Source organism: Rhynchophorus ferrugineus, unplaced genomic scaffold (genome assembly GCF_030347505.1).
Source record: "Rhynchophorus ferrugineus isolate W39M unplaced genomic scaffold, kcgeb_rfMv2 rfM5, whole genome shotgun sequence".
In the NCBI taxonomy this organism is placed as follows: domain Eukaryota; kingdom Metazoa; phylum Arthropoda; class Insecta; order Coleoptera; family Curculionidae; genus Rhynchophorus; species Rhynchophorus ferrugineus.
This window is the reverse complement of record NW_027472584.1, coordinates 18,410,143-18,434,705: the sequence shown is the minus strand read 5'-3', so window position 1 is coordinate 18,434,705 and position 24,563 is coordinate 18,410,143. Positions and strand designations below refer to the sequence as shown.

At 29.9% G+C, this 24,563-nt stretch overlaps 1 protein-coding gene across 28 annotated transcripts in view; it reads left to right on the top strand.

Annotated features, from left to right (window-relative positions):
* The window catches only part of LOC143197042 (sodium channel protein para), a 106,545-nt gene that overhangs the window by 21,186 nt on the left and 60,796 nt on the right, over window positions 1-24,563 (top strand). For 27 of the 28 annotated variants that reach the window (XM_076405122.1, XM_076405110.1, XM_076405124.1 and 24 more), the window contains exon 2: window positions 7,858-7,902. The exons of the other annotated variant lie outside the window; for it this stretch is intronic. The gene's annotated coding sequence lies outside the window, so the exon portion shown is untranslated. The remainder of the gene's footprint in view (window positions 1-7,857; window positions 7,903-24,563) is intronic. 28 annotated transcript variants of the gene reach the window in all.

The following is a 24,563-nucleotide window of genomic DNA, read 5'->3' as shown; positions in this document are numbered from 1 at the left end:
TTTACTTTTTCCTAAGTTGTTTCTTTAACTTTCCTAACTAGTTTTCGAACATCTATCTTTGGTACGTTTTCTACGTTCCTTTAAAAGTATCTTTATAGAGTTTAATGATTATTTTCTACCATCCTTCTTTTTGTACTTAACAGTGATGATATTTTATCGATGTTTGCTATTATAAAAGACACCGTTTTTTAGTTAAAATTATAGTATAAGGAGGATTTAACTTTGAAAGGTTTTTTACTAATCATCATGCCATGAAATCAAAGGGAACAATGTTTGGCGAATGCGGGTAGGGAGATATTCTGCCTTTTTCAAGTTTTTTGTTGTAATTTTCGTTAAAACAATTGCAAGTTAATGAAAGTACCAGTGATTATAAAGAATTTTGCTTTAAATCAAATGGTGCTATAATAATTTCATACAATCTTTAGTTTTTAAGTTATGCAATGAAAAATGTATTATCAAAAAATAAATCAGTTTCTGTTTATAACACATACCTTAAAAATTATATATTTTACAGAAATTTAACATAGATATTCGTCTCTTTCATACAAAAATACACGTACTTTGACAGTTGCATCTTTATCCGCGAGAGATTTTTGGCACGTTTTCATACATATAGTCATGAATATTTGCAATTTTTTGTTGTTTTCAATTCCTATCAAAAGCGTTTTGTTCCTCTTATATAACCAACAGTAATTTCCAACTAGTTTTTGTATTCTTGGTAATTAAAACATTTGTTAAGTTAAGTTATGCCTATCAAAAGCTACAAGAGAAAAAAGGTAGTATTAAAAACTTACTCTAGATAATTTGCGGATATAACAAGTTGTTGCCGTATACATTTATTTTGTAATCTCAAGTTTCATAATTAATTTTAAACATGTAGATGGGTATTTGGGCTGGCTATAAAACATTTACTGCTCAGAGAGTTTCGGGACAGCAACATCCGAAATTTCTTCTCATATCGATGCTAAGGGATTATGAAAGGTATTTAAACAAAATTAAATAATTAACTATGTACGTTTCGGTAATCTATTCGAGTAATTTAATTATAAAATTAAATTTGCTCTTGGCTCGAATATATTATTTATACCATTCTTCATTATTTTAATAATTTTGTACGATATTACGTCGCTATATTAATATTTCGACTAGGAACAATATATTTTATTAGTTTTAAGAAGAACGCTTCATTCAATGCAATTGTCCTTAAAATCCTTGAAAAGGTTTTGCCTTTGCTAATAGAGCAGGAGAGAAACGTTGTTATCGATTGGGTTTTCAGTTCACCTGAGTTAGAGTCGCTTTCGTTATTTGCCCTAGATAATTAACAATTTACTATGCGAACTGTATGTCGTGCTATCATAAATTTAAGTAAGCACGCATTTTTATAGCGAAATTACCCTTTTATAGTTCATAATTCGGCGTAATACTGTTACACTGTTACATATTCTAAATTTGATGTTCTACTTTCAAATATATTATGTTATGACGTTCAAGTTTAGAGCTTTTTTGTATTAAAAATAACTACTTGCTATTAGGAACGTTATTTCGTCTCTCTAACAACAAATATATTTTTCCATAGTCCTAAGTGAGATGGAACAATGTCTAGTAAATACGGATTTCTGGTTATCTTATCCAAAAATACCTTCTCATGCTTAATTTAGTTGTTATTTAATCATTGTCATTAATCCAAGGTCTACTTCTGAACCGATATGGTGCTTGATGTCTCAGAATCTAGAACATCCTTCAATATATCTCGCCATAGTTAACGATTGGCCATAACAGTTCTGACTTCGGACAATGTTAGTATATGTCCAAATTTACTTTTCTGAATTTGTTCCTCACATCTTAGATGAATGACATCATTTAAAATACGTCTTGCAAAAGAAACATCTAGAATTTGCTTTAAACATTTCATTTGAAAGACCTCGAGCTTACAAATATCAGAAAAACGTGAATTTTAGTCTGAATTGTAATATTTTTCTACATCTACAAGCACCATCTCCCAATCATCATCATCATAATCAGACAAACCACAGCTGCTGCAATTTGGCCGCACCAACTGGATCCTGCACCAACTGGATCCTGCACCTGCTCTAACTTGATTTGGTTGAGATTTACAATAGCAGGAGATCCATCAGTTATGAATATTTTCGTATTTTCTTCATTCATTATCAACCAATTTGACTCTACAGTTCGAACTATATCATAAAGAATGCTAGAAGCTTCAATATCTATATAAGCAAATATAGCGCAAGCGCAGCAAATATATCACCAGAAAATATCATATTGTGTACCAGTACCATGCCGTGTCAAACTAAAATTAAGAATTTCTGTTCTTATAAAGGTTTTAGTCATGATATAAAGTAAATATAAATATAATTGAAACTACGAAAACTATAGGAAAAGTTACAGTAAACTGAGTTTGATACTTTTGATAATTTTTGTGACCTGTTTTATGGCTATTACGGAGAGAGACTAAATTATTATCGCAAAATAATTAAAATTCAAACGAATATTGAATTAACGGGGGAAATAAGTTTAGAACGGCGTTTCTCGGGTCATTTTTATGAATTTTTTTAACCAATTAAAAATGAATGTGTTTTATTCATATTTTGAAAACATATTGTACATATATTTAGGAGTCTATAAACAAATTTTTAAAAGTTTTTTTAATCACATAACGAAGATATATCGATCTTCATCCAGGTAGGTTATTTGTGTATATTCTGGAGATCCCAATTTTCATCAGAAACGGATTTTTTTTAGAATGTGAAAATCAACTACGATTTTTTACATTTACATGCAACCAAAATAAAATTTCCTGTTCACCGAGATACGAATTAAGAAGATACTTGTAAAATTTCGATTGATTAAAAATTCTAAGGGCTAGAATGTAAATATTTTCAAGAAAAACACGTTTGAAAGTTAGAGTAGCATTAGAGGTAAGTTTACGACAGTAATTAATTAATTCAAACAACTTACTAATTAATCAACCATCCCAGCTTCATATTGGAGTACATCATCAGCTTCATATGTGTCATTTTCGGCTTGCTGCTGTTCTTTTCGAGCTTTTCGAGCTTCTTTACTGTCCAGAGAGCTACGTCGATTTTGTCGGATTATGCGTTGATTGTTAACTTCTTGGTCATTATTGCAACTTCTGCTACCAATGGTAATATAAAGCTAGTTCAGAACGGTTAAAATACTGGAAGATAAAATTAAAAAAGCACACAGCCAAATATAACGAGACCTCAACAATTTTTGAAACAGAATTCAGATCTTTTGAACTGAAACTTCTGAAACTATTGAAAGCTTTCATTTACATCTTGAGTATGACAGTTTAAGTATATCTCGAGTAAATCATTTCTCGTTAAATCTTCATTTTATTCTTCTTCTTTCATTTTGGTCGTTTTCTTCTTTATTTTCACTACAGTTATTTGACTGCCGATTCGTAACCAATTTCCAGTATATGACATTTTACAAGGTCTAGTATGACGGCTTGAACCACCATGCTAATTTTCCCGATGTGAACTACCTGGTACTATATTATAAACTCCAACCATTAGACAGAAGGACGCTCATTAAAACGTTTTTAGCTATTAAATGGTTTGAAATATATATGTATATATATATACATATATATATATATATATATATATATATATATATATATATATATATATATATTAAAGTCTCCTTTTACCAACTATGGGTTTATCTGGACTGGACCTAAAGTTTAACGTGGGCTCCGAACCACGGTCCTCAGCATTAAGCCTACCAAATGGCGAGTGACCAACTTTAGAAATCATCCGAGAAGACATGCGGTCTTACCCAGGCTGGTTACTGGCGTGAGTGGCATCATTTTCCTTGTCGGATTTTACACTCTTGCCTAGAACATTTACAAATTTTCAACAATCACAAACATAAACTTACGACCATGCCCCAAAAGGATTCGAACCCGCGGCTATCGCAATAATAGGAGAACCATCCTGTCGCTTTTACCACTACGCCACCAAGCCGGCTTGAAAATTATTTTGAAATTTTCTGAGTATATTCTTGAATAGTCGTACTATCGATTTATGGAAAAAAAATGTATTGGGGCCTATTTCCCGCCTGAAATCGATAAAATTAAACGAAAGCACGCATCCTTTTGTGGAATAAACGGACTAATAAGAATAGAAAAGAACATTTACTTCCAGTCGTAGAACTATAATGATTTAATATTGTCAAAGTGCTTTCTTGAGCCTATTGTGGGAAATGTATGAATGCGGTGGCAAATCTAAATCCCTCCAAGCCCGAGACATTTTTATCTCATTTTTACAGCAATTTATATCTTCCAGTGTGATTGTTTCATTATGTTCCAATTACAGCCTTTGCCAAGACATTATTGTTGTAAACTGTCTTTCCGTCCTTAATAATTTTTAAACAGAACTGACACAAAACAATCGGTTTTGTGTTTTTGTCTCTTTTCATTACAGAAAACCAATAAAATTCGAAAACAAATAACGACCGGCTAAACGGGATACATTTTTATTGTTCAAAATGAAGCAATTTTTTTAATATTGGACGCTCGAAAAGGGTTTTTTGTGCCATTAATTTTATTAAACAACAAACAAATACGTAATGGTATTAACATTTTCAAAGGTAAGGCTTACCTTTAATATTAGCGGGCCATTTTTATTCCACAAACATGAACTTATGGAAAGGTCGTTAATTTTTAATTTTCTCCTCACTCTGACTGTTTTACGGATAAAAATATCATCTGCCCGTCTGGTAATAATCAATAGTTAAAAAGCCACAGTTTTACGAGTGTTTTTTTTTTTGGGGAGCATATACATCTGACGAAAACATTTTCTTGTAAATTGAACCAGGCAGCAATTTTATGTTGATATCAAAAATGGTTCCCATAAATAAAATGGCAAGATGTGTTAGAGTCGCCTTTTATGGTCCAGTACGTTTTGAAAGTTATGTGTTTTTCATAGTAACCAAAATGTTCGGATGTATTGCGTTCTTCTATTTCTTTTATTAAATATGAAACATCAGAAGCAGCAGATTCTTATTTATTTTATTCATTACTCAAATATATTCCTTACACATATATAACTTTTTATACGTTTTATTTTTGATATTTAACTTAAAGATTGTTGAAAATCGTCAAGAGTAATGTTTGGACAGTTATACTGAACGTACGTTCTGTTGTGCAATCATCAACAATAAAAAAAATTATCAATGATGCATTTGGCTTCTAAGTGAAAAAATAATTGCTGATACACCTTCTGTATTCACTAAATATATTAATTTTCAACAGATTCGCAGTCCTACGTTTATGAAGAGGAAGAAAATGAAACGATTCTTAAATAACAAACGTTTCATTGTTCATAAAGGATGAAAGAACATGAATATCCCTCAGAAATCCCTCAAAACTATTTCACAAACATTTTATAGAAATAATAACTGTTTGCATGTTTTCTGATCATTTTGACACTTTAAAAAGGAATTTAATGGGAAAAATTAATACAATATATGTAACATGGTGATACCATGTCCAAAATACGATGTTAATTTGACAGTGATTCAATCATTTATTGACTCAACTCATTCTTCAACATCTTCCCATTCGATCTGTAACAATATATCGTTCACAACTTTTACAGGGTGTGGCCAATATTGATGTCATTCTGGGACTCATCCATGACTTTATGAGCTCGAGGTTGATCACCAGTCACAATACGCTGCGAAAACTTTTTCTGAAACCGCGATGTTGAAACACAAATACTCAAATCGTGTGGTAGAGATGTTCCCCTCTTTTGGATATTTCTCATCGCATGTAAACATCTCGGAATAGTTAATTTATCAACTGCTAAGCTGTCTGAAAGATCTTTCAGAGTTTGAGCTAGGGCTTCATCCAATGTCTTCAAACTTTCTGTTCGAATAGATATCGTTGATCAAAATACGTGCAAGTATCAATAATAAAAAATTTAAAGAGTATTTTCACAGTACAAAATACAGAAAATGGCTAAATAACTAAGGAAATGATAGCGAAATTTAAACTAAGAAAGTCGCATCCCATATATCCACAAAATATACAACATTTCTGAAAATTGTTTCTGTTTTTTTTGCCTCAAAAATAATACCTTTTATATAGAATTGTGGATTATATTGTCCGGATTATGAATTCAGTCTGATACCGAAAAGAATAATTTATTTATTTGGAATACAAGTTTTTTTCCTTGGGATCTCTTTTCCCAAATGATTATTTTCCTCAAAGCTTGGATTTTTGCGTTGGAAAAAATACCAACTTTCATGTTTATATTAAAATCGAGGAAAATAAAATATTTCTTGTAATATCGATTAAATTTTCTTTACATCTCTCGAAGATTTTCCTCCCGAAAATGGTTAATACTTAACATTTATTCCGTTTTGTGTATCTAGAAATATTTTCTACTCTATATATCTTTACTGTTGATGTTAACAGTTTCGATTGAAGTAAATACGTCAATATTTTAAAGAGTATTACGAATAAATGGTTTTTCTTAATTTTCCTAAATTCTGTGTCAAACCATTTAAAATAAATACACTTATAATGAATAAACAAATTTAGATCACAAAATTACACTCTTTATGTTTTCTACAAATATTAAAAGTTTAGGACAAAATTGACAAAATATGAATAACTTAGATTATAAGATGGATATCATCAAGATGTTGTCTTTATGTCATAGTCAACTACAGGCTGTCCGTTGGGAATGTTTATGTGTTAAATTAGGATTGCGCAGAAATGGTTTATGAAGAGTATTGGGGAGTTTCAGTATATTATAAAAGTATGAATACCTTTTATATTTTTCTTTTTATTTTATCTATAATATTTTTATATATTTGTAATATTTTAAAATTCGAACTTTACCATTGGATTAACCGTAAAAATTAATTTCATATTACTATCACATCAAGCAGACATCATAAACCTATACAAATAAGGATCAAAAATAATGACTGGTCATTATTTGGTATTTAATCTCACTTGATGTTTGATTGTTTATCAATAACAGAAATATTTCTAAGCCAGATTGCTTAGTTATGACGTGTGTGTTAATTACTTTTTTAGGTTATAAAATCAATTTAACGATATTTCTACTTATATAACTACTAAAATATAGACATCAGAATATTCGCATATTAGAGAGTATTTTCAATAATACAGATATCCTCAGTGACAGTTTCATTCCCAAATGCCCAGCAATATTTTATGACCATGAATATTCACCTTCGATAATGATGAGGAAAGTTCTCTTGGTCTAACCCATGACTTTTTGTGCTTGGAACTGTACTAGATTCACACCACATAAAATAGTTGATTCGTCAAATTCTCATTTGAGCTATATATGAGTTTCTGTCCAATAAGTGTTGCAATTCATTATCTTCTTCGTCACTTTCTTAGATTTCCATACCCTTCCTTCATAACTGACATCAAAATCACCAAACGTGTATCATTGAAATCAAAATCAAGCAGCAGCTTTCTTCAAAACAACTAACAGAAGTAATGAATATTGAAAATGGGCCAGTTTTCACTGAATGACTTAACAATACTAAAGAAAAACTACTATTGGATGTATAGAAATGCCACAACCATCAAATTTATTGATACTTCACATTTTCACCAATCAAAATACATTTAAGCACCTAATAAAATTATTATAAGTATTATATATTATGAGTTATACTTATCAGACAATTCTAACTGACAAGGAAAAATTAAATATAATTAACTAATAAAATTAATATCCGAACACATACATAAACCTGTTAAAAAAACAAATTAATCTTTGTTTAAAATTTACCCATTAATTTCTGTTTTCTTTTCAGGTTAGTTATGTTTTTGGCCCCCAAATATACCCAGTTTGATATCAAGTGAGTATTTAACGAAACACCTAATTACATATTAAAATATTATACTTCATTAAAAACGATTTGTTAAAATGTATACGTTGTATTAAGCGAACCATATAATACGGTCAAATAAAGTTACTTTAGGGATATATTAGAATAAAACGCGTATATAGTGAATATACTTGGCACGCTATACTTTGTAAATGTTTCTTTTTTCTTCTTTAATTAATAATGTCGTCGAAACAATGAAATACTAAATATTTTCTAGGCTCCAGATATTTTTGATATAGTGATTCAGGTCATTTTTTATTTAAATATACCGATTTCTGTTCTGATATCAGAATTCTTTCTTCTTCAGAATAATTTCTCCCACAGTCTTTTTTTTTAATTAAATGTCATAAATATTACAACTCCAATGTCATTTTTAGTAAAACTTTTAAAAAATATTTTATATATATTATATATTGATTTGGAATCTCTGGATAGAAAAATAGACTTTTTTATTATTTAATTATTATAATGTTACTAGTCGTTTCCGACTAACCTACAATTTGTCTTTATGATAACTTACATCTAGGTATATAACTAGGAGAACCCATCGGCCCTATCTCAGTCTCTGGTGAAATAATGTTTATACAAGTCACTGCTGAATTTTTTAATATATGCACCTCACTACATAACACTACACAAGATCAGATGGTTTGATTCTTTTGAGTCTGTGTCCTGTTCTGGTGGTATCTGATACTTGCAATAGTTCAATATTCGTATGAGAATGGAGTCTTTCCTCATGCCCCCTCGCAATTCTCTTGATTTCTTGACTAACTGTGGGTACCTGAAGGTCTCGATGTAGGTAATCAGTTCTATAGTATTTGGGTGCGCCTACAATACCTCTCAGGACTTTGTTCTGAATAATTTGTATTTTATTTATGTTACTCCATGCATAACATAATTGAACTCCGTATGTCCATATAGGTTTCAGTATTTGTTTATATAATAGCAATTTATTATGTACTGATAGTTGTGATTTTCTTCCAATTAGCCAGTACATTTTCCTATATTTTAATTCCAGTTCTTTTCATTTCTTCTTTATTTAGCGTTGTTACTATATGGAATGTATTAATTAATTAATGTTATTTGTATTTGTACGGACTGTTTGTCGGTGAACTATTCATACACTGATTTACTTTCATTAATTTTTATTTTACATGCTTATCCGTCCGCGTGTCCAATTATTTATATTGTCACTTGCCTGTTGTAATTTTCGTGAGGCTTCTTCAGTAATGTCTCCAACAGCTATACCCGTAGTATGATCAGCAAATGTAGCGATCGTAATATTTTCCATTTGTGACATATCACAAGTTTAGAGTAGATAAAGCATTGGTACCAGTACATTTCCTTATGGTACACCTGCTTTAGCTTCTTTTATTGTAGAGTAAGCTTCTTCTTGTTTGACTCTAAACATTCTGGTTGTAATGTATGATTTTAGTAGTTCGGTGTGTTGTTTTGGTAGCATTTTCTGTAGTTTATGAACAAGGCCTTCATGCCAAACCTTATCGAAGGCTTGTGCTATATCTAATAATATAGCTGAGCATACTTTTTGACTTTCGTAGACTTTTTCAACAACATCTGTTATTCTATGGACTTCGTCAATTGTTGAGTGCTTGTTAATAAACCCAAACTGGTATTAGGTTTTTCTCTCTATGACAATGATTTGAGTTTTATTCCCTTCAACAGGAGTTTTTCAAAAACTTTAGATATTACTGGCAGCAGTGATATAGGTCTATAGGCTTTTATTTCGTGAACTAAAATAAAATAATGTATTAAATTTATACTGATCAAAGTTTATTTCAGCTGTATTCCTCATAACTGTTATACTAGTCACAAAATTTACTATTAAAGAATTCTTAAATTTATATATTTTATTCGCATTGGATAAAATTATTTATGGACAAACTGTACATCCACAATATTGGTTTACCTCTATTTTCAGCTGTATTTTTAGCAAAGTGCAATTATTTTATTTCATTAATTTGTATAAAAATACTTGAAATAGCATAGTAAATATTTCCAGTCCTATTTTTCATTGACGTGCAATTGTTAGTTCAACAACAAAGGTTCAAAATACTTCAACAGAATATTTTTGTAATTTTAGCTTTATTTTTACAATAAAATATTGTGGATATAAATATGCGCCAAGTTTATAAAATAAAGATATATTTTTTATATATCAGTACTTTTAAATGAAAATTTAAAATATACGGGCAATATTCCTTTCATCTTTTTAGAATGGTATTACAAAGTAACTTGATTAATTATGAAATAGAATCTGATTCAACAGTTTCGCCAACTTGAAATTTACAAGTTTGCCTAAAGTTGTCAAAACCCCAAATAGAAGTTTGGCTAAAGTTGTCAAAACCCGCTCTTAGAATATTAACGAGACAAGTGATTCTGAGCTCATTTAGCAACAAGTATCATTTCTGGCATTTGAAGTAAGAAACAATATACGTTTCGAACAAATATGTAATTTATATACTGAGTTGTATAATTATTGGGTCAAATATAATTTTCTTATGTAAATAAAGTCTCGTAAAATACATTTAATTTTTGTCTTCTCTTCCCTCGAGAGATCCTTAAAGGTTGTTTATTATATAAGAGGATTTTAATAACAATATTAAAGCTTGTATACATTTTTTCTTCAAAATATTTATTTTATATAATTTGAAACGTTATTATTCAAGTAATAAGGTCCCAGTTTCCCAAAGAAATTTATTATGTATCCCAAGTGCTTTTGTTGAATTTATATAATATTAACATTGTACCGATCCAACGGAACCTTTATGAACTTAAAAAGTAATTATATTCTTAGCTTTCATAGTTCTTCGATTTTTATAGGTTGTATATAGTGACGCATTTACAGCTAGGTGAATTCAAACAGACATAAATATACCAATAACGTAAAAGGTTCATTTATCGATTTTATTTCGTCCAGTCAGTAAACTGTAATAGAAGGATAAAAATAGAAAAACCTCTAATAAAATGATAAATTAATTAAACATTTTCAAAAGGGATAGCCATTTTTACAGGACCATTAGTTCTGTGTTATTTTTTCATTGTGACACCAACCATATTTTATCTTCTATAACGTATGTATGTGCTTTTGAAAAATTCCTTTCTAGTAGTACAGTATTTCTCCCATTATAACTCCCTTGATGACATAACATTTTATAAATAGGTTGAGTACATTTTTGATGCATTACTCCTATAAATAGAAAAATTTATAATCGGTGGTGATTTCAATGCTAAAAATACAAGATGGGGATCTAGAATGACGACAACTAAAGGTAATGAATTACATAAAGCAGCTGCTGAGCTAGGGTGCAGTTACATGTCGACAGGAAAACCAACTTATTGGCCTACCGATCCAGAGAAAACTCCAGACCTGTTAGACTTCTTTATAGCTAGAAACATAACCACTAACTACATGGAAGTTGAAGAAAATTTTGACTTAAGTTCAGATCACACACCTGTGATTTTGACGCTGAGTGAAAACATTATAAGAAAACAACAAAATCCAACATTAACCAACAAGAGGACAGACTGGGAAGGATTTGTTGAAGAAATAAACAATCGAATTCAACTAAATGTTCCCCTTAAGACAGAAGACCAATTAAATTATGAAACCGAAAAATTCGTTGCAGACATCCAACAGGCTGCTTGGAATAACACTCCAGAAATTAAAACTTCAACCAAAGGAATAAATTACCCGAAAGAAATCAAGGAAATGGTAGCTGAAAAACGAAAACTACGGAAAAAATGGCAGCAAAATAGAACACCTGAAAATAAGAATATCTTAAACAACATAACACAAAGGTTGAAGAGGGAAATTTTGGAAATTAAAAACAATTCCATAAATAACTATCTACGAAATTTAACAGATGACAAGAACACAGACTACTCGCTCTGGAAAGCCACTAAATACCTAAAACGATCCTGTCTACATAGTCCTCCGATAAGAAACATGCATGGAAGTTGGGCACGCAGCAACCTGGAAAAAGCAGAAGCATTCGCTGACCATTTAGAGAAAACTTTCAAACCAAACGAAAGTGAAATTGAACATACTTTACCGGACATAGACGGCGAAAATTCGACAATTCAATTAACAACTCCGAAAGAAGTCACCAACGTTATTAAAACTAACATCAAGCCAAATAAATCACCAGGCTATGATTTAATAACAGGGCAATTGCTGCACAATCTGCCAAGAAAGGGTATTATAAAGCTCACTAACTTAATCAATGCAGCATTTCGACTGAAATATGTCCCAGACGTTTGGAAAATGGCTGAAATAATAATGGTTCCAAAACCTGGAAAATCACCAAATGATATAAAAGCTTATCGACCTATCTCACTGTTACCGATGATAGCTAAGGTATTTGAAAAGCTCCTCTTGAAAAGATTAAAACCAATTATAGAGAGAAAAAACCTAATACCAACACACCAGTTTGGGTTTATTACCAAACATTCAACGATTGATCAAGTGCATAGAATAACAGATGTTATTGAAAAAGCCTATGAAGATAATAAAGTATGCTCAGCTGTATTCTTAGATGTAGCACAAGCTTTCGACAAGGTATGGCACAAAGGCCTCGTCCATAAGCTACAGAAAATATTACCGAAGCAACACACCGAACTATTAAAATCTTACATCACAGCCAGAATGTTTAGAGTGAAACAAGAGGAAGCTTACTCTACAATAAAAGAAGCTAAAGCAGGTGTACCACAAGGAAGTGTACTGGGGCCAATTCTGTACCTACTTTATACATGTGATATACCACAAATCGAAAACATTACAATGGCTACATTTGCTGATGATACTGCTATTCTTGCTGTCGGAAACAATAGCGAAGAAGCAACCCGAAAACTACAACAGGCTACTGACGCTATAAATAAATGGACCCAAATCTGGAAAATACAAATTAACCAAAACAAATCTGTGCATGTTCAATTCACCTATAAACAGGCCGCGCTTACACCATTGACCATAAACCACACTGTCATACCATACAGCAATAATGCTAAGTATCTCGGAATGACACTTGATGCAAAACTACGGTGGAAGGAACATGTCAAAAAGAAAAGAAAAGAACTTGAGTTAAAATATAGAAAAATGTATTGGCTAATTGGAAGAAAATCTCAATTAACTATACATAATAAATTACTTCTATATAAACAAATATTAAAACCTATATGGACATACGGAATACAATTATGGGGATGTTCCGCAAAAAGCAACATAAATCTAATACAAGTTTTCCAGAACAAAGTCCTAAGAAGCATCGTAGGTGCACCCAGATATTACCGGACCATTTATTTACATCGAGATCTTCAGATACCGACTGTCAATCAAGAAATTAAAAGAATTGCAAAGAGACATGAGGAGAGACTTCACTCTCATGTTAATTTCGAAGTATTACAACTCTTGGACAACACCAAAACCGGACGCAGACTCAAAAGGACCAAACCATTTGAACTTGTGTAGTGTGTTGTAGTGTAGTGCAGTGAGGTGCATTAGAAAAAACTCAAAGTGTTAAAACAATTATTATTATGTTAGAGACTATGTAGGACTGATGAGTCCTATTAGATATATACCTAGATTTAAGCTATTATAAGGACAAATTGTAGGTTAGTCGGCAACGACTAGTAACAATGTATATAATTATAAAAAAAAAAAAAAAAAAAAACTCCTATAAATAATATTAGAAATTAATGGGACTAATCGGCATTATTATAAATTAATATATTAAATGTATATACGAGGGTTAAACAAAAATTATTAAAGGAAAAATTATAGATATAAATTTACAAACTTGACTTCGCCAAATAACCAGAATTTATACATTACTATATCTATAAGTATTTATGCGAACATGTTCATTTATGAGTACAATTAACTCTTTTATAACTTTGAATAATTGTATCTGAACCCTCATGATATTAATCAAACTCGTTTATAATATAGTATATAAACTTTCATCAGAAAACTAGAATATATAAAATTATCATTTAGTAACATGAGATATTCTGTAATACAATCTATATCTCAGGGATATTCCCATATAAACATGTTTTACAAAGAGAAATATATAATAGAGAGGAGAACTATTTATAGTTACATATGGTACATATAGATATGATTAATCGATACTTATTCAGACTTACTGATTCTATTTTGCTTATTATAATATATTGTGCAAAGCTTTCAAACTACTAGACATATTTGTTCGACCTATTTCAAAGCAGTTTGATCTAACCCTGCTATACTAGTCGACCTGACTAATCCCCATTGATAAATGTACAGTTCCGTTTGTGTCTTCACAAACTCAAAGGCTCTTTGACTAAGTATTTTGTTGTTGATTTTGTTAAACCTATTTAAATTAACAAATAAATTTGTTAATCATATTTTCAAAGTAAAATGGTTGAAAGCATATTGTATAAGTTTCTATATTATTTTTTTATTTTTTACTACCTATTTGTTTTAAGAACCTCAAATTTATTCTCTATTATATAATCAAACTATTATTGTTAAAATTATATTATAACGTTAAAATTGTTGTTGCTAATTTTTTCTACATTTATAATATCAACTTCTGCAAATCTGGTGTGGCAAATGTTGGTCGAATAAAAGATAGAAATTCAATGAAAGAAAAGATAAAACTAGTAGAAGTGCGTAACAAATAAGGTAAAATAATTATATTATAAAAGTAAGGTAAGAATTAATAAATAAAGAAAGAAAACAAAAGCGACAGAGACAAGAAATAATAGGAATAAATGGAACAAGTTATATGTGTCATATGAGTTCCTACGTTTTAGCATAGATAAAAATATTGGTAATATGACCTCTCAAGTGAGGAAGCAGATATAAGAAAATTATGAATAGAGGACAACTGATCAAGAAAACAGCAAAACTAAAGAGAATCCATTTATTTAAGAAAAAATATTAAAATAAAGGGAAATAAGAATTTTTTGGGTTTAAATCCGAGAACTTAAAAAATCAGGAAATTACTAAAACCATATCTACTATAGACCAGAGGGCAAGGAAATGAAGTAAAAATAAGAAAATTATTATAAATGTAGAGGAGTCGATGTCAGAATAAATACAAGAGCAGTAAGGAGTGAAAATCGGAGAAGGGGATAGAGAATATAAGAATGAAAAAAGAAAAAAGATAAAAATAAAAAGACAAAAAAAGCCAAAGACAAAGGGGAATAAAAACCAAACCCATACTGATTCCTTTCACATTATTATTAGAAAGTTTCTTTAAAAAAATATACATACCTCAATGGTGTTCTTCAGAATATTTCGTTCATATTTTCTCTTGATAAAAAATTTCACATTTCAAAGCCAATAAATCACCGATAAATATAATTTGTTTGCAATAGTGCCTTTCTAATATCTCTTTCGATTTAAAATCCATATTGTAATTCTCCCAGTTTATCTTCATTTATTCATTTGGGTCTTCTATCTTTAGTTTAGTCAGTCAGTCTACTTTTTACCTCTTTAGTCATAAATCTATATCTCCGTACTAGTTTATTAAAAAATATTAATTTAATCAAAAAATTAATTAATATTTTCGCGTTGAATTGAATATTAACCAAATTAGCGTGACTATAATCGTAATAAATAATCTAATAACGCTTTGCTTCGATTTTATTCCTTTCAAGGGGAAACTCAAAGATGACAAGCCAGACATTTTCGGCCCTATCATTTTAAATACGACCCTCATCAACAAGCTAGAAAATTAAAATGGAAAGTTGATTTGCATGTTATTTGTCAGCTTATAAGAGGTACGATAGGCTATATTTGCATAGTCTAGAGTCAACGACTACAGCTAATTTCTTAAATTCATTATAATTTCGTTGCGAATTTATTTAATATGGTTATGGTTTTTCTTCTATCTTGATGATTAAATTTAATCATTTTGTTCATGATATAAGTAAACATTTTAAAGATAAAATAACTGAAAATTTTTTATAATAATAAACTTAGTTTACATTTGTAATTGTTTTTAATTAGCTGCGTTCTAATATTTGACAGGAAAAAATCATAAAACAACAGTTCGCTAAATTATAAGTCTTTCCTCACTTTTAATTTTCAATAGATTATCTAAAAAAGTTGCTTCACGATATTTGTTATCTTACACTTGCCTTCTTTAATCTTCCTTAAAACCCATCTAAGCCCTCTTCTCCTACATCCCTTAGCAATGTTAACCTTTATTTAAACTAGTCAATACAGACAGTCCTTCCTTTGGATATATATATATATATATATATATATATATATATATATATATATATATATAGACCTATACAATAATACAACCTATACAATTGGACTGAGATGTTCATGATAATTATAATAAATGACACAATCACCCTATCTTTTGATAAAAAAAACAGGTCAAATTATATAGACTGCTGATTGGATACTATGTCTTCACATGATTTCTTTATGAACCAAACTGACAGACCATTATGCCCCCTATTGTGTAGACCCCTTATCAGTTTCGCATGTCCTGTCGACTTGCGTATTCCTATATCCAACTACAAGGTGCTTTTAACCTACTCCCGTCCTTAGAAAATATATTTCCTTCCTCTAACCTGGAAAATACTTCTTGTCTTCTTCAAACATTCTCAAGTAAATTGGCTTCAACATTTGTTTTATTATTTATTATAACAATCTAGTGAATGAACACTAATAATTTATTTGTTTTTATCCTAATTTATCGCGGTTTTAAAATTACAAAATACGTATTCAAGGATATACATGATTTAGCATCTATATCAGTGCCTTTAATGTGCACTGAAGTTTACTTATGACTTCACTATGACTGTAGTGTCATCTGTAAATTTAGCTACAATATTTTCGTTGAATGTAAGCAAGTTACATGTAAGCATAGCAGATAAAGGACTGGTCCCAATACACTTCCCTGTGGCACACCTGCTTGTATTTCTCTGAAGTCAGAGTAAACTTCTTCTTGTTTGCTCGATTCTGGAGTATCAATATCAGAAGTTATATCAGAATATCAGGAGTTATGTATTACTCCAAAAACTTCGGAATATTGGCCAATCAGAAGTATTTTAAGTAGTGTTGGGTAACTATCGACTGAAATCGACTATCGATTGTTTACTAATTGACTGCTTTTTGCTATTGACTGTTTCAGTCACTATTTTTGGTTCGACTGAGTTTACTACTTTTTACTAGAGACTGTTTCAGTCGTACTTTTAGTTACTATTTTTGGCTCTGTCGTATATTAGTTATAAATTATATATAATATTTTGTCTGTTTTTATGGCAATAATAGGTAATATTTCTATTAATCTCTTGACTTTTGTTAAAAAATATTTCCATCATTTTTAACTATGTCATGGATTTTTTTTCTATGATTAGGTATATGTTTAATTTTTATATATTATTTATGATTAATGTACATCTTTAGTTTTTAGGTTTTGTTTAAGTTCTATTGTATTGTAAATCATTTAAAAATAGCAATTAACACATTAAAATACAATAAAACGTTTGTGGCGTATTATTCCATTCCTTTTTACAGAACCACAAAATATTCTAATGTAAAAGTAATTCTACTTCGTTTAAAATTAAATTATAAATTACATGTTATATATTATTATTATTGTAGTATTCAGTTTTTTTTTTCCTTTTCTTTGTTAAAGTTAGTTCGTCAAGGAATTTATACATCTCTATCTCGTTTATACTACCGTCGGAAAATATAACCACATATAAAATTAACAGCCCCAAGCAATTATCTCTGGCCTTTCCTCTCTCACAATTTATACAGGAGAGGATTCGTACATCTTCGTCTGGCATCACGAATTGAAAATGACAGTCGAACCGTGCATTTAACTGAAAATAGTAATTATATAACTAGTTTTTTGACTATCGACTGTTTCGACTGTTTTGCGACTATCGACTGTTTCAACTGTTTTCAGTCGATAGTTCCCAACACTAATTTTAAGCTTATACTTTAAACCCTCATGCCAAACATTATCGAAATCTTAAGCAACATATTTTATAAAAATATTTTATATTCAATATTTAGAACATACTTTATTTTCTTCTAGTGATTTTTATGACCTTGGTGATTCTGCGAACCTGATCAATGGTGGTATGTTGTTTTCTGGAACCAAATTGATGATCCGAAATAAGATATTTGTTCAAATAATTTGGACAAGTAATTTGACCGATATGACGCTGTTTCATAAAGTGGCTTTCATGGTTTAGGAATCATAATTACATCAACCACCTTCCACAGTTATGGTCCATATTGTAACCCGAATAAAGTATTTATTAGGTTCGTGATCTTAATTAGTACTTTTCTTGAAAGTTTCTTTAATATTTTCCCGGAAATCAAGAGTTTTCTTTATGCTAATATTATTTGTATTTCCTTTTTAGCCTTAATCTAAAATGTAATTTTTACTGTCAAAGATTCATCTTATATTTACAGCTTTGTGTTGGTTTTGTTCGTAGCCTGTCCTATTATTTATTTATTACTATTATTTTATATAGGAATTGTTTATATATATATATATATATATATATATATATATATATATATATATAATAACAATGGGTAACTCCAAATGTTCTATAAGCCAATAAATAAACAATTCAATACTACTCTGAGTTATCACGTTGGTCATTCGAAGGTAGAAAAAAGTAAACCCATTAAATTCTGACGCCGCTTGTATCTGGTTAATAAACCATGTGGAGCATTAACAGCTATGGTAAACCAATTATCTTGGAAATGGCACCAGGCGGATGAATTCATATTCGTTTAGGACATAGCAATGTCAGTTAAATTTGTCAGTTACGGGCCCGTTAAAGCATGATATGAACTTAATTCGTACCAAGGCAGAAATTCGAATACCAAATTAAAAATGTCCGAATTCTGAATAAATTTAAAACGCTATAACATTTTAATTATTAATTATTTTGTATGGTGGCACCTTGGAAACTCTGGTTATTAATACATTTTCATATATATTCATACAGTAAAAAGGGAGAATATCCTTAGAGATGGGGGGTTGTGAGATGCTTCCGAAAAGGGTCTTGAGATGTATTCTGTGCTTTTATCCCGAATACCAAAAATATGTTAATGTAATTCTGGAACGGTTGCATAAAATAACACACCTTTTTGTTTACTGTATTTCATTATATATCAACAATAAAAGGATTCCGTTTGAAAACGAAATTATGATAATAAAATAATTTGTAATATGCAAATTATATGAGTTCTAACTTTAAATATAGTTTATTAAAATTTAGTAATAAAACTGTGCAAATTTACTTAAATAAATTGGTTATTTTAGCTTTTTCTCTTAACTATTATTATCTTTATTTGATTTATACATTAATTTCTATATTTTCGGCAATACATTACAACTATAACAGGCCGATTAGCTCTGTCTTTGAAATTTATGATGCTCTGTATATATTTCGCTGAAATTGAAGTGTAACTGCTCATGTTTTTGGTTAAACAATTTTATATCTTGCTATTTAAGGTCATGCCTTACTGACACATTATTGGTTCTATTAACTACCAATCTATCTATTCTATAACTACCAGCACCATTCCAAATGCTTATTGTTTTAATTTTTATTATGTATGGCCCACCAATTTGCTTTTACTTTTTAACATCTCATATATTACATATTTCAAAGAAATGTGGTGATGGAAATTTAACTGTGAATATCATCCATAAATAAAAACGTGTGATTATTGATCTCACAATTAGAAATTATACTGCCGGCTTGGTTGGCGCAGTGGTAAAGGCGACAAAATGATCTTCATGCTCTTACGATAGTCATAGGTTCGAATCCCACTGGGGCATGTTCGTAAATGTATTTTTATAGTTGTTTAATATTTGTGCTTGTCCTTAGGCAGGAGTGACATCTGACAAGGAAAGCGATCCCATTCACGCCAGTATCCAGGCTGGGTAAGACCGGATGTCTTCTGGGATGTTCTCCAAGTCGGTCACTAGGCAGTCGGTAGGCTTAATGCCGAGGCCCGAGGTTGGGAGCCCACGTTAAACAGTCCAGATAAACTATAGTTGGACTAAAATACAAGATAAAATACTGCTCAAATATAACAAAAAAGATTGATAAAGATATAAAAATTATACCACTTGATTGATACTAAAATGCATTTTTTAAAGGGGTCCTTGTAAAAGCAGAAATGAAACAAAGCTATTAGGCAATATATGACAATTATAACAATATTCAGCAACATCACAATTTTGTAAAAACCTATATGAAAGTCCTAACCTACACATTATATTCAGCAGACATTGCCTCCTTATATCGATACAGAAACGTTTGTCAGAACACCAGTATCTGTATAATTATTATATTTATATACAATCCTACATTATATATATAACAAAATATACTTATAATTATAGTTATAATATTGTTATAATTAATGGTGTGATTCTAAACTAATTCAATAAAACTCGAAAAGCCTTTCAATTCGTACCATAAAATGTGGTAGAATTTTTATTTTTAATTAAAGCGTTCCGTAGTTTCCGATTTTAAACAGAGCCGCTGTTAATTAGAAGTTGCTTCATTTAACTTCGAAAAACAAAATTAGTTGCTAGTTTCGGATAGCAAAAGGTAATTCGAATTATGGTGGTAGTTTATGTGAAAGTTATTATATGTTAGAACGAAATTAAAGCTAGATAAAATATTTTAGAGGTTTTATTTCAAATTTAATTGGAATTAGTTATAGTTAGTTATTTCTATCCGTATGTTTGTTTTTATATTAATTGATATTTATAATCTAACTAATAATATTTCTTAAAAATTTAATTAAACTTGATGTTTAATTAAATATAAACAAAATTGAATCATCAAATTTCGTTTCGAATTTGCCGATATAACAAATATTTTCATTTTAGTTCTGGTATTAGCGAAACTGTACAGAAATACGAACATTTATATTTTAACAGATAAAATATTTTTCGTTTGTAAACTAGATTTTCTATTTTATACGAAAATTATATCAATTGAGTGGGCTTCAATTTAATTTCTGTGAGTGTTTTGTAATTCGGAATATGGAAAAGATTTTCTTATTAACGAATTATTGATAAATAAATTCATTTGAATGGAAAATGTTTTTTATATAAATACGTTATTACTTATGTAATATTTATTATTAATATAAACAAAACATGAAATTCAATTTAACATTTGACGCTATATATAAATATTTTAAATTAGTTTCAATAGATGTTTTGTAAATTCAAAGATGTTTTCACTATGATGAAAAACCATTATCAGAACAGCTGTAAGGATATTTATGGATATTTCCAATTATTAAGTGCTTGTCATACTGCACCGATCTCAACAAATGATAATCACTAGTCACTCTGTCTGGGGAGTACGCTGAGTGCAGCAGAAGTTCCCATTCAAACTACAATAGTGTATATATTTTGCCACTGCTATTCGCAATTTTTGGCCTGTTTTCAACAACGCATCATTCAATTTGTTCAACTGACGTCAGTAGACATCTGCAGTGAAAGTTTAATTCAGTTTTAACAGTTCATGATACCCTAGGTCTGGCTGATCCCACTATACGCAGAACAAGACCTTATGGACATAGATAATCCGCTTCAATGTCGATGTGGGTGCCTTCTCTAGACTAATCCATGACTTCTTGTTCTTAGATTAACGTAGTAGATTCATTTTCTATCGCCAGTTACGTTACGCCATAGAAAACTCAAGTAATTCAAGTAATGAAACCATGATATTCTAACTGTTCGAAATAAAATTTTTAATGAACTTGTATGATAGCCTCTCATTTTGGATATTTCTCATCTGAAAACATTAAAGTTGTTTATAAATATAATAATATAAAATATATGTCCCATGTGCCTTTATATTCTACAAAAATATATATTTTTTACGTTTCTTTGTACGCTAATTAAATTTGAATGAAATATTTCTCTATTATTATACAAACCCCTGTTATTAGGCGGATTTCACTTTTCACAACATTTTCATGCAATTTCGAAGAAAGTTTCGAGGTCGAAGAAATTTGTTTAAAACAACAATCTTTGAGTGATCTGTTTTTGATGTATGAGTGTATATTTAGGTACAGGTATTTAGAAATAGGGTTAAACTTGGTCGCGCTGAAACAATTACGTTAAAACTGCAGAAGTTTCTCGTAAAAAAACGACAACATACAAACTATAAATAATACTTTTGTTATTAATAAAATGTTAATTGAAAATTCATAAAAAATCTCATTCATGTTTGATTTATATTGCGTAAAACTAAATCAAATATAACTTAGCGAAATGTATCCATTCAAAAATGTTTCAAATATATTTCCACGTAACAAATATACTTTGATATGATGGCAAATATTGACATTATCGACAGGCAATAAATCCTTGTCTATATATAAGAATAAATCGGTCTCGGTAGTATATAGCAAATGATCATCAGGGGTTATTTTCGTAGACATTTTTTTTTGTAGAAACAAAAGGAAGATGGTGACAGAAAGCCATTTCATTATAAAAAATAGATTTCTTATATAGGGTAAGCAATCTATTGTTTTCTTCGATAATCCTATTGAAACCATACCAGTAAAGAGCTTTAAATGCCTGTAACTTTATTTGAAACAGTAAAAATTCCAACATTTTGAGTGAAACTATTTTTTGCAGTGGTGTGAAATTTACATCACATTGTTAGCCATGAAATGTGTTGGGGAAAAAATAATTTCTGTTTCTGTTTCTGTTTTTCAATAATATGTGAGATGCCTTAACGAAATTGAGAGCCCAGTGATTATGAAATCAAATGCAAGGATCCTCTTTTAAAAGCAACTTTACGATATTAAAACGTGAGCTACATTTTGTTTTTCTGGAAGTTTTCAATTTTTCAAGCACAATACCTTTGCACTGAACAAACAAATGAGACTATAATAGGATAGGAATATATAAAATCTTACTTATAACACATATAACTTAATAATCACTTCATATGTTAAACTATGAATTCATTGAATAAGTACTACCATATTCCGTTCAATAAAACAGTGAACTCACGTCATCTGAATTGCTGACATCAAAAGTTCGCAATATTACCGCATCAACTCTGAGTTTTAGTTAATTTTGACTTTGACATGCAACTAAATTTTAAACTAAATAAAAGAATTATTATACATATATTATCGGAGGACTTAAAACTACAATTAATTATACACTTAAAATATTTTCTAGGTTAGGGTTGTGTTTTATTATATTTACATTGAGCTCTTCAATCCACCTATGAATTAAACTTAAAAGTGCATTTCTTTTAAAGTAGTATCCCCTAGTAGTATTAAAATAATATATTTTACTTTCATTAGAAAGCATATTTACATTTAACACTTAGTTCTTGTTTTTTTGGTACAGTGTTTCCTTGTAATGTCGTTTTAATTTCACTCTATTTCTCCTTAGCTTATTCTATTATTACCTGTATATATATTTCATTATAAAGCTAGGTTTCATCACTGCATTATCCCTAATGCATTTGCCATATCTGCAAAACAGTTAGTATTCTTTCTCTCGTCACACATTTTAACCAAATACTATATTCTGAAAAAATACACACATATCGGTGCACTCTCTATAATAATATTTCCTACAGTTATCGTATATTAATTATTTACTCCCTTCTACTCTATTAATTATATACTTCCTCTGAAATAATTATATTAAATATGTTTATATTAAAAAACTGCTCACTGTTTTTATACATTTCATATATTTAATCTCTGATAGAACTAACATCAAGCTGATCTTGATCCCTCACCCGCTTCGTATGACGACGGTTTCTTTTCGGTGGATCCAAGATAATATGTTTAATTTTTTGAAACGTTTCAGTGACCCGCGTCCTTCAATCAGAGTAATAATAAGCAGCGAATTTATAAAACAAGTCAAGCGTTAAAACAACATATGCCGGTTTATAACCTGTAGTTATTATAATAAATATTTTGAGGAATTTTTCAAAAGTTTGACAACCGGAGGACTTGCAAGCTGGTTCGGTTGCATGTTCGAACTTATCAGAAAGCATTATGTCTTTTTTTAATTAGAATAAAATGAAAAGGGAAATATTATCTGATTCTAAAATTATTTCACAAATTGCGGCAGGTATTACATTAAACATCTTGATGACGTGAGTTAAATGTTATTTTGAATACACTATAGATATATGTGATTTATACTGGATGGTATCATCAGTAGATGTAAATTTGTGAAACTCTAAAATCAACAGTTGCTGCTGCCGGTGTTGCGGGACTTCAGTAAATCTCAGCCACAGCTGTATTTTTCCTATTTTTCATATCGTTTTGAATGATCCATGTCTTTTTCCGAAAGTCTGTGAAGACCTTTGATTCGAACGACATGTCCAAACCATTGTCACAAATCTACGTCTCTGAATTTGCCTCTCTCAATCTCACCAGTCCGTAGTTTTTTTTTGATTAATATACGTACGTATATAATAAGTAGAACAAAAATATTTGATGATTTGACCCAATTTTGAAGTACTCGCTAGTTAAGTTTTATAATATCCATAAACAGAAGGTTTATTGATGCAATTTTGTTACGCTGAAAGTAATCGCGCTCACC